Raw genomic sequence first — 11,008 nt, forward strand, 5'->3', positions numbered from 1 at the left:
TGATGAATTTCTAAATGCTCCTGGTCAATGGATCATCACGAGGACGGTGATCAATCCGATCAGTGCACAGATCGCTATCCTTATGGATGGACGAGACTCAAGTCCACAGTGTAGAGACACTGAAGTGATAGTGCAGGTGATTGTTAGAGAACAAGGGTACTGAGCGTGACCAAGACAAGAAGTCACTTTGATGTCTATCCACTCGTCAGTGACTTGCTTGATGTTGCAGTAGTATGACTGGTCTTTTGACCTACGATGCTTCGGCTATTCATAGTGAGGTTATTGTAGTTTGACTGCACATATACATGGTCTCTAGTCATATGGGTCCTTGTTGTGTAGATTGGCTGCAGTAGGTTTACTGTAGGAGTAGGGTATGCACTTACATGAAATCTATCGACCTTGATAGAAGAGGAGTGATCCTATGTGATTTATTAGACTGAGTTCTAAGACCTTGGCCAGGGCAGTAATATACAGTGGAGAAAGAATTTTTCACTATCGGACTCAAGTCAAATAAATCTAGATATATGACAGACGACGGGGTTTGACGAGTTATCCATGACCTCCGGTCTGTAGGGATCCACGATAGAAGGACTGTATCATACGATAACTGCACCTAGAGGTTCATCATTTTATTCTGCTAGGTAGCCACTACATACTGCTAGGTGTCACTGGTAGATGGTGAGACTCACAGGGATCATCTCAATGGTCGATAGTCCCGGATGAGTTGAGTTGGAATTGTTTCAACCCATTGGAGTTTTCAATGATATTGTGATAGAGATCGCAATATATCTCGCTACCAGTTAGAATAGAACCTATGGGATCACACACATTAAAAGTATTGACCGATCCGATGGTTGAATTGTGATTAAGAATCACATATGATCAATTAGATTGATAAATGGATAACCCGCTAAGAGTTAGTGGTTAGAAGAAGGAACAATTGCAATCGGATTGCAATTTAATTTAATTAATTGGACTTGATCATGAGTCCTACTAGGAGTAGGATCCTTGGAGTCCTAATTGGATTAGGATTTCAAATTAAATTAGAGTCCTACTTGAAGTAGAATTTCTAAAGTCCTAATTGCCTTAGGGCTGAAATTTAATAAGTCCTAATTAGATTGGGATATTCTTAAGTTCTAATTAATTTTAATTTTAATCTAATTAAAAGACTCCTAATTGGATTAGAATTGAAGAGTTCAATGGAATCTTGGTTCAATTAAATCCTAACTAGATTAGGATTTGGAATGAAAGAAAGGGTGCACCTAGTTCCTTTTTGAAAGGGACTAAATCACCTAAGATTAAACCCCTAACCTCCACTTGATTAGATCAAGTGGAGGCGTGCGTGATGTAAGATAAGGAGGGAGGGGCGTACACTCCTCCCTTGGCATTTCATGGGAAGAAAAGGAGGAGGGGCCCACGCCCCTCCTTTTGAATAATGGATAAAGATGGAGCTCCTAAATTTTAGGAGCTCCAACTTTATCTTAAACAAAAATAAAAGGGGGCTGCCGCATGGGATTTTTTCATTCCATTATTGAGCCGTACCTCTCCTCCTCTCAACCTTCTTTGAGCCGTGAGAAGCCCTCTCCTCTTTTGGGGTTTCATCAGCCACCAACAAAGAAAAGAAGGGAGGCGTTTGCATTTTTTTCTTTCCTTCTTCCACCAAAAAATAAAAGGCTGCAAGTGTATGCTTCCTCTTATTTATTTTTTTTTCTCCTCTTCTTCATCCTTAAGACAAAGCAACCAAGTGTTGATTGCTGCAAGGAGAAAGGATTCAACCATCAATAGCCATCTCTGCAAGAGAGCTAGCACCCTGGGGAGATCCAAAGGCTTCGATCGAATCATTACTTCGTGTGGATACCTATAGAGACCGGACGTGTGTGCGGCTTCCTCTGAATTTTCATCAAATACCACGTGAATCAGATTTGCGGAGACCATCTACCCGCACAAGGTGAAGATCTGATCTTCTTAATCATGATTTTAAAATGATTTAACAAGAATTTAATCCTGATCTATCTACAAAAGGTTTTAAAATACGTTCATGCGATGAACGGAATATGCACATGTCATTCCGCTGCGCATCTGAAAATTTTTTGAATTTTCAGTGGCATGTGATAGATCCTAACAACATCCTCCTCAGCTTTTATACACTTAAGGTATAGGCTAGGTCGGGTTTGCAAACTTAATTTTACATGACCAAAGTTCTATTGACAATTAATTCTATATGTACTCAGTTCTTTATAAATCTGTTGCGGTCGTAATTCCTTCATAGCATACTCCCTAGTAGAGGAACAGTTCAAGATGTTTCATCTCACCGATTAATTCCTGCTTAGCTTTCCTACTTTTAGATCGGTCAAGGTGGGTTCACTATCTTAATCTTAAAGCAGAGTTCTCATGTTGAATCCTCTGAACCTAAATTGTTTAACTACTCTAATGATAATAAGGACTCCAGAAAGAATCGAAGAGATGTACTTGTTATAAGAGTTTCACATTCTAAAATACAAGCAAAATAACAAGGCCAGATGTTTCTCTCGGACACGGATACTTATAAACACATACATATGTATATGCATATCTCTTCATGGGGCATATATAGATAACGCCAAATTGCCTTTAACATTTATTTATAAACAAAAGCAAAGAAGAGTGCCTAAAAGGTGTTATGAGAATAAATTTAGTTTCTTTGGACCAATCTTATCATTAAAATAAGAACCTGAACCGATAGACAAGGACTTTACAAGTCAACAAAAATATTAAGCATTTCAGAATGTAACATAATTTATTAAGGAAAGGTTGCCATGAACATAAGGAAGCAGAGTCTGTATATAACTGTATAGGTATGTGTAAGTGAGAGTGAGACCAAGAGAGCGACAGAGAGAGAGAGAGAGAGAGAGAGAGAGAGTGCCGTATCTGACTATTACAACAATATGGCCAAACATGTTCACTGGACAAAGCCTGAGATTGAGAAGCCTCTCAAACTTGTCTTTCGCCTCAGCTTGTCGGTGCCATCACTTTACAGAACAAAGAAGAGATCAATGATGATACACGTAAAAAAGATTGATTTCGAAGCTCAAGACATATTTAAGTCCAAAAAACACTTGCCTTTTCAAGATTTTCTATCTCCACTATTTTCTGTATCTGTTCTGCAATACTGTCCTGAAAGGTCAAATAATAGGTCAAGTTTCTCATGTTATGTTTATACAAGGAAACAACAAATAACTCAACGAGATCAGCCTGACAAATAGCAATTTAATAAGGTAATCAACTGCATTACTAACCGCCTCAGCGGCAAGGACAACAATGTCCATTTCCACCTCAATCTCAATCATTGAAGATATCTGGAATGCAGACATCATTATTGCCTATTATAATAGAACATAGACAGATTATCACATTGAAGTGGAAGTGGATTACTATTGATGAAAACCAACTTTTGAATAGCTATCAATACTTGCGAAGAGGGAATTTTCCATGCTTTGACATACCCTGTCAACTCCATCTCATCAAGCACTAGAAAAGATGTTTCAATGCAAGGTGACTTTGAACAGAAGACTGTCAAAATTTATTGTTTCTGTTATGATTATGAATTCATTACAAATTAGCAGGTTTCTCTCAAAACCACAATAGTTCAGATATTATGCAAGAAATGTTTAGGTGAAGTTACCAGTAAGATGGCTCCCCCACAGCTACAATTTTGTTCTTCAATTGACACAGCAAGCCAACATCCAAACCTTCGAGAGACAATGTTACAGAGTTTAGGTGCATTTCTGATTCAGCATATTGCAGATAAGTCAACACTCTATAAGAATACTCAAATTCTTAACTAAGAGAATTATGCGAAAAAAATACCACTTTTTCAGCAGCTTGTCTTAAGTCCTTATGCAAATCTGCAGCAGGTCATATTGAGATAAAAGCTGCTGCTTAAGAGCAATTACATCCACTGTCTTTTGAGGAAGCTGAAATGACCATGAAGGGAAAGGCCAAGCATAAGCAAAGGTCTGCATCACAGTTTTATGTCTTAGTATTGGGTTTATAGCGCCATACCAACACATGGTAAAGGTGCCAAATTAGCACACCACTTAGGTATTTTACTGTATCGAGTCCCTATACCAATTCCCCATTGATACTTTGTGGTACAACCCAACGTTTGCTGTGTGGGTACCGGGCCCCGTATCGGTTGTCCGACAGCACGAGTCGGTAGGGCCCGCCTCTGGTCCCTTGTTTCATTTGAAACAAAGGCCCGAAGGGGGCCTTTTTATGTTTGCGGGCCCCACCTCCACGTCTTCCCGGCCTCTGCCTCCTCCCCGTAGAGGGTCTCTGGCCTCCCCCGGCCGGCCTCTCTCTTTCTTCCTCTCCCTCCCTCGCTCTCTCTCTCTCTCTCCCTCTCTCTCTCTTCCTCTTTTTCTTTCTCCTTCTCCCCATCCGGCGATGAGTCTCGGTTTTGATGACGGAACTATCCCGGTGTGTCACCAGTATGGCTCAGGACAATCTGAACCGAGCAGTTTGGGATGGTTCCGCCGACCATGGTACAACCAGTATGGATTGGTATGATCTGATACATAAAATGTTGGTCTACATACATATTTATGCAGGCTATTCCTTTAATATTGAAATATTGCAACAACATGATTCTACGATATCCACAAATTCTCCTTTCACATCGTATGTGCTTTAATTTAATGTATAATTGTGTTGATCACTTGATTGTGGTATGTTTCATTACAAAAACAATCATTCAGTTGCAAGCTCAAAGCATATTTATGAAAGGCGAACAAAGCAGTCATAGTTTTGCACAAAGTGCTGCCTGCTGGATGGATACAAGAAGCCGCACTAGTTTTTCATGGAAAAATTGGCAGGTACACTAAAGAACTACAGCTCTTTAATTTGGTTGTTCTACACATTTAGTGCAAAACAGTACTTAGATAGGGGATCCACTTAGAATGTGCCCTAGAAAATAAGTTGTTTAATGTTATGCAACCGAAGAAGAAAGTAACCAAACATTTCTTCTTGTAGTTCTAGTGCGTCTAAAGAATTCATAATTTACATGGATAACTGGGAAAGAAAGTTATGTGAATGACTCTCAACCTGCCATCTGCCCTTTATGAATTGGTGCCAGATTTCTAGCCAAGGCAACTTTATGAAGGAGAAAAGACAACCTAAAAATCCTGTTAGCATGTCTTGTATTAAGAAAAACCAAGATTAAAGCTGTTTAAATCTACCCTCTGAGTCTCAGCTGTTCTTGATACACATGCTACCATAACATGTACAACATTAACCATATAAAACAAAGAAAAGTTGGAAGACAGAAAACATTATACAGATAATAAAGAAGTGCAGTCATAATTATGAAAAAAATAGCAGATATTATAAAGATCAGGAAAAAGCATAGTATTAGATCGGTCAGCGAGGAGGTCAACTAATAACAAAAGGTTTGGAGAGAGGGAAAAAGGATCACCTGAGGCAATTCTGGGAGAAGTACACGGTTCGTGGTAATTCCCACAGCCAATGATGCAATGGCGGCTACTGAAATAAGTCTAGGAAGGCACGGGTCAACATCCAGCAGAGCAAAAGGAAAAATGAATCCCCATTCTTAAATGGAGTTCTAAGCAGTTGTGAACAGGGGATCCTTATCCACTAGCGTGGTTTGTAAGGCACATGGGCCCTGGATCAAACCGAGGAGATAATGTATCCATTTCCCAATAACATTTGATGGACCTGCTAATTAAATGGTCAATCTTTCTCCTTCTTGAGCAGGAAGCTCCACTGTTTTGGTAGCAACCTATGCATGCAAGATGTTCCTGAAAGAATACGAACCTGTAGCAACAAAAAGAAATGAAGCCATGAATATGCATGATGAAATGTACAATGGAAATCAACTTTGAAATTATAGAAGGGTAACTTTAGATTCAAATCTTTGTACTTCCTCTGCCCTTTTATCTCCAAATCTACTTATAGATAAATTAGGAGATCCCCATAACAGTCACCATCAGAGAATTGAAATCAATCATACTTGTAACCCTCTGGCTACTCAATAGTTTCCTCATGTCAAAATAGATAGTGTGGCAAGCATATCTTTTTCTTAGCTCATTTTTTTAAAAAAAATAATCATCTAAATGATCTAAAATACACAAGAAACAGAAGTTAAATTATGCAAATCTTTTCTGGGAATCAGATGCTACAACTGGTTAATGTGGTTATTGCCAAACACAAAGATTAGGGGTGTGGAATTGTATCTGATAGATAACCAATTAAGAACTGTGGTATAAGTTAGTGACTACATAAAAATATTAATAATGCAGCTCCATATGTCAAATGTGACTCTATTGATTTTGTTGAGAACTTTTATATTTGTCACCCATATATATATATATATATATATATATATAAAGACATCATAAATCTTAGATGTAACAAATTTCTAACAGTTTCTTATAGAGCTACAATATTTATCCTTGGTCGAACTCTTCATGTTGTACCACCTTTTCAAATCTTATTCTCCAAAATACCCAGATAAAAAGAGAAAAAGGCGTCAAAATTTGGTGGAAGAACAATTGATCTGATTGACTCCTAAAGCTTGAAATCCTGATATGTTCTAATCACATTCAGCTTACAAGGCTATAATTTCAAATAAAAGCTCTGTTCTAATTATTGCAGCCTTAGATAGTTCAACAAAGACTATAAAGAGTTAATGTCTTGCATTCAATAACTCCAATATGTCAAGGGCATAAAGCAGTCACAAAAAATGATGACCTTCTTATTGCAATTTTCCTTATAAGTAAACATACTTTTGCAGAGTCAAGTTCTTTTCAATTAAATCTTTTCAAGATGTTGTAGGCATAGAGTGGTTATATTGGAATATCTATAATTCTTATCATGGATTTATCTGTTGATTGGCAAAACATGGCATGCACAATGAGTGCAGCGCCAATGCTTCATGAATGCAGCACTAGCATGATATCCAAGGTTCCCAAAAGTAACTTCGACTGCCTAGTTCAGCGCAAAGCATACCTGAGTCCGGAACCGTGCTGGTAAGTGAGAACGGTTCGGCACTCAGTGCTTCTCCTTGGTTCGAATCAGTTCAGACTGGTTCCTACTAGTTCCAAACTAATAATATAAAAGAAAGAGGATAAAAGGCCTTCTAGACCACTTTGTCCACTCCTTTTAAACTTCAGAAGGCTTAGGAGTGTGGGAAAGTAAGAAAAGAAGGGGTAGGAGGGGCTTTGTAGGTCAGCAAGTAGGATCAAAGAAGAAAAGGCACAATCTTCTTTCCTCTCTTCTCTCCTCTTCTTTTTAAGCCTAAAATAGACAAAATTGCTAGAAGAAGGAGAGATCACGCCCCTTGTTTATTTGGGTGTGATTTCAAGATATGTTGCAGATTTAAGGATGATCAACACATTGAAGAAGAGATCATGATTTTTCATTGTTCATGTATTCAGATTAAAAATATATTTTTTGGTATAAAAATAATAACGAAAAAAATTCAAAAAAAGGCATGTTTAAGGGTGTGCATGTTACTTGTCTTTTTTTTTTTGGCAACAACAAAAAATAAACGGCAATTAAGGTATATCCATGGGCTGAAAAAAAATACGTAGTACCCCTAGTAGGAGCATGGGAGCATGGTGCAATGATCTCAAGCCAGCACCATTGGAGGTGCAAGTAGTGCGATATAAAATGGATAAGCGTGAGTAATAAGATTGAAGCAACACTTGGCTGATAGTTACCCTAATGTGACTGCGTGCAAAGCTTCCTTTCTCCATCCATCATATATATCTTTTCCACTTGCTAACATTATCAAGTTGAGACCTCTCCTTCATATATTCAACAACATAGCCTTTAAACCATTCTTTTTTTTCAAAATAAAAGAACTGAATTTCTCCCATAAACTCCCACACTTACGTTGATGTTTGAGGTCATGACATCTCACCCTCTATACCCCTTTAGTGACTCCTTGCAATTCTCTCACATCTAATTGAACCAATGTCACATGAGCATTTATTATCATCTTAAATGTATTGTCTAGAAAGAATCCTTATTTACTAGCTTTTAAACATACTCTCCAAATATTAACTTATTACATTTCACTTTAATCGCATTTAATTGCTCCTAATGCATCTTTTATACACACACAAACACACACTCTCAATCCCCCTTCCCTTTTGATGAACAGTTTTTCTTACCTTTTCACAAGCATGATATTTCCTCTTGGATTATTTTATGATGCAAAGCTAGCCCTACACACTTTTATGCCTCTTTTTCAGCCTCTTTAAGAGCATAATAGTACTTGCATATAGTTTTGCCATTCATCGAACTAGGATCTTTCATTATTAATCTCGTTTCTGACCTTAGAATTCTTAGGTATTTAAGATATCGCTCCCTAAACAATATAATCATTTTACTGACTTGTTTATTATTTTAGTCAACATAACCTCTTTGAAACCAATGAAGAACCTTATTTGTTTATATTGCTAGAAATTGGACCCGGAGGTGACCACTGGCTGAGAAGGAGAAGCTCCGGCAAGAGTGGCGGGTGGCGGTACGCCGGCGGGCTGCATCCTCCGAGAGACCTGCAAGAAGCCGGTGGCCGGGGTTTCCGGTGCCGGCCCTCCGATGCTTAAGTCAGAGGGAGCTTTTGTGGAGAAAGAGAGAGTTTTGGCATATCGGAGTCCGAGTCCTTTTGGATCAAGAAGAAGAATCCCCCTTTATAGGAGGGATAAAGGGTTGCCTGTGATGTGATCGGACAAATTAAATGAGTTTCCACCATGATTGAGCACGATCGTGTAAATTAATGCATTGCCGTGGAAGACCAGACTGGAGCCAATGAGTCGTCGTGGCTGATCGGACACAGTCGAGTGAGTCAACTGGTTGCCGTAGAGGGCCTGAAATTTTGGATAAGCCAGAGATCCGTGGATGGCATGCGCATTAATTGTTAAGTGAGCCGGAGATCTGCGGAGGCCATGCGCATTACTTATTGACAGCGGTAGTAGGGCATGGTCCCCGGTTGAGTTGGCGAACGGAGCACGACACGGTGGAGCTGCAGAAGGATGCGGCCGCAGCGGGTGGATGACAAGGTCGGGCTTCCGAGGTCAAAAATGCCGAGATCGGATGCCCAGGTCGGACGCCTCGAAGTCGAGCGCCTGGTCGGGCGCCCTGAGATCGGGCGCCCTGAGGTCGCTGCCGCTTCATCCGTCGTCATGTGCCGACAACAGCCGATTTTTCCCCCAACACTACCCTCCGACTTTCGAGTTTGAGTAGCCCACGACCTCGGATGAAGAAAATAATTCCAGGTTGGTGGGACCGGGCAAGTTTAAATTGCCCCGCCATTCCACGCACTTTGGGGCGTCTTTAAGGAAAGGTGACGCCCCTTCGCTTTTCGAAGCAGTTTGAAGCCGCAGGTTCATAATGAGGTCCTGGGATTCGACGGGATGCCGCTTTGATTTTGCTTTTAAAGCGTCGATCCAGGTTGATACGCCGCTTTGGTTCCCGAGGCCGACACGTGGCGTAATTCCGATAGAAAGCGGAATCCGGCTCTGTCAATCTGGATCGTCGGGAGGGTCTATATAAATCCTTATTCTAGCCCTAAGGGCTCTTGTTTTGGCTCCGTCAATCTGGATCGTCGGGAGGGTCTATATAAACCCTTATTCTAGCCCTAAGGGCTCTTGTTTGGTCGCCGCTGTTGTTGTTTCTTCTTCTGCTTTCTTTTCCTTGGTTCTTTGATCTTCGTTTAGTTTCTTTCGGCAGCGCTCCGAGGTGTTTTCCGGCGACCATCTTGATCTTCCACCTTTGGGTCGTCGGGACTTTCAGCGGAAATCTCAGTAGGTGCTTCCCCTTCGTTTGCTCGGAGGGTTTTTGTCTTCTTTTCTTCTTCTTCTTCTTCTTCTTTTCTCTTTTTTTTTTGGAGATGGGTCGTGGCCCGGACGAAGTCGGGTCCACTTTGGCCGAGGAGGAGTTAGAAATGATCGGCGAATGGTTTTTCCCTCGACGCGGGTTTCGTCTTGAACCCACGGGATCAGAGGATCGGGTGACGAGGCCTCCCCCAGGTCGGATTGGGGTGTACGTAGAGACACTCTGGGCCGGCCTGCGATTTTCCTTGCATGGGTTCGTGAACGAGCTTTTGGCGACATACCAGCTTGTCCTGGCACAGCTCGCTCCGAACGCGTGGAGGACCATTGTCGGTTTTCTGTCCCTCTGCCTTGCACATAGGATACCGACCTCGGTAAATGTCTTCCGTCGGTGCTTCATGTTGAAATCCAATCCAGCGGATGGGGAGTGGCTTTACCTTGCCCTTCGGGGCGGTAGGTCACTCTTCCGGAGTGCTCCTTCCTCCATTCATGGGTGGAAGGAGAGGTTTTTCTTCTTTCCTCCGAACGCACGTGGGGATTCGACCCCAGGTGGGGGCAGCTCCAGCTCAAGGCCGCCAACAAGCTCCCCAGACTTTCAGAGAGCGAGCAGAAGACCCTCGACGCTCTTTACAGCGTCGAGGAGAACATTCTTTTGAACGACCTCCTGAGCGAGGTGGCTTTGGTGAATGTCGGCCTGAGCTCGGCGCGCCCTCAGGGTAAGAGCGGTTATGTGGCTCTGTTCTGTCGTCTTTTGTCTTATTTGTTTTACTTTTTCTCTTTTTCTCTCTTTTCTCCCTTTTCCTTTCTTCTTTGGTGACAACCTGACATCCCTGCTTCTCTTTTTTCGTCTTTTTAGATATTTCGGGGATGGTGACCGGTAACGCAGCTCTTTACGCCCGGTACAAGAAAAAGGCGGCCGAGGCCGGCGGGGTTCCACCCGAGTCCAGGAAGAAAACTAGGTCCTCGACGGCCACGGCCACCGAAGCGAATGCCCCCGGGACCGGGACTTCCGACCCTGTCCAGAAGGAGGTTCCGGGCACCGAGCGCATGGGCTCGAGCTCTGCAAGGACTTCCGCGGCCCTCGCTTGTCCATCCCCTATCTCTCAGCGTTCTGATCGTCAGGTCGTCCAGTTGCGGCGCTCGGGCCCCGAGCCAAGGAGTGGCCTAGGGAT

The 11,008-nt window shown here is 41.7% G+C and overlaps 1 pseudogene; it reads right to left on the bottom strand.

Annotated features, from left to right (window-relative positions):
• Window positions 1-2,544: 2,544 nt before the first annotated feature.
• Window positions 2,545-10,195, bottom strand: LOC113461984 (annotated as a pseudogene).
• Between the last annotated feature and the right edge of the window lie 813 nt (window positions 10,196-11,008).

The sequence above is a fragment of the Phoenix dactylifera genome, chromosome 4, assembly GCF_009389715.1.
Source record: "Phoenix dactylifera cultivar Barhee BC4 chromosome 4, palm_55x_up_171113_PBpolish2nd_filt_p, whole genome shotgun sequence".
In the NCBI taxonomy this organism is placed as follows: domain Eukaryota; kingdom Viridiplantae; phylum Streptophyta; class Magnoliopsida; order Arecales; family Arecaceae; genus Phoenix; species Phoenix dactylifera.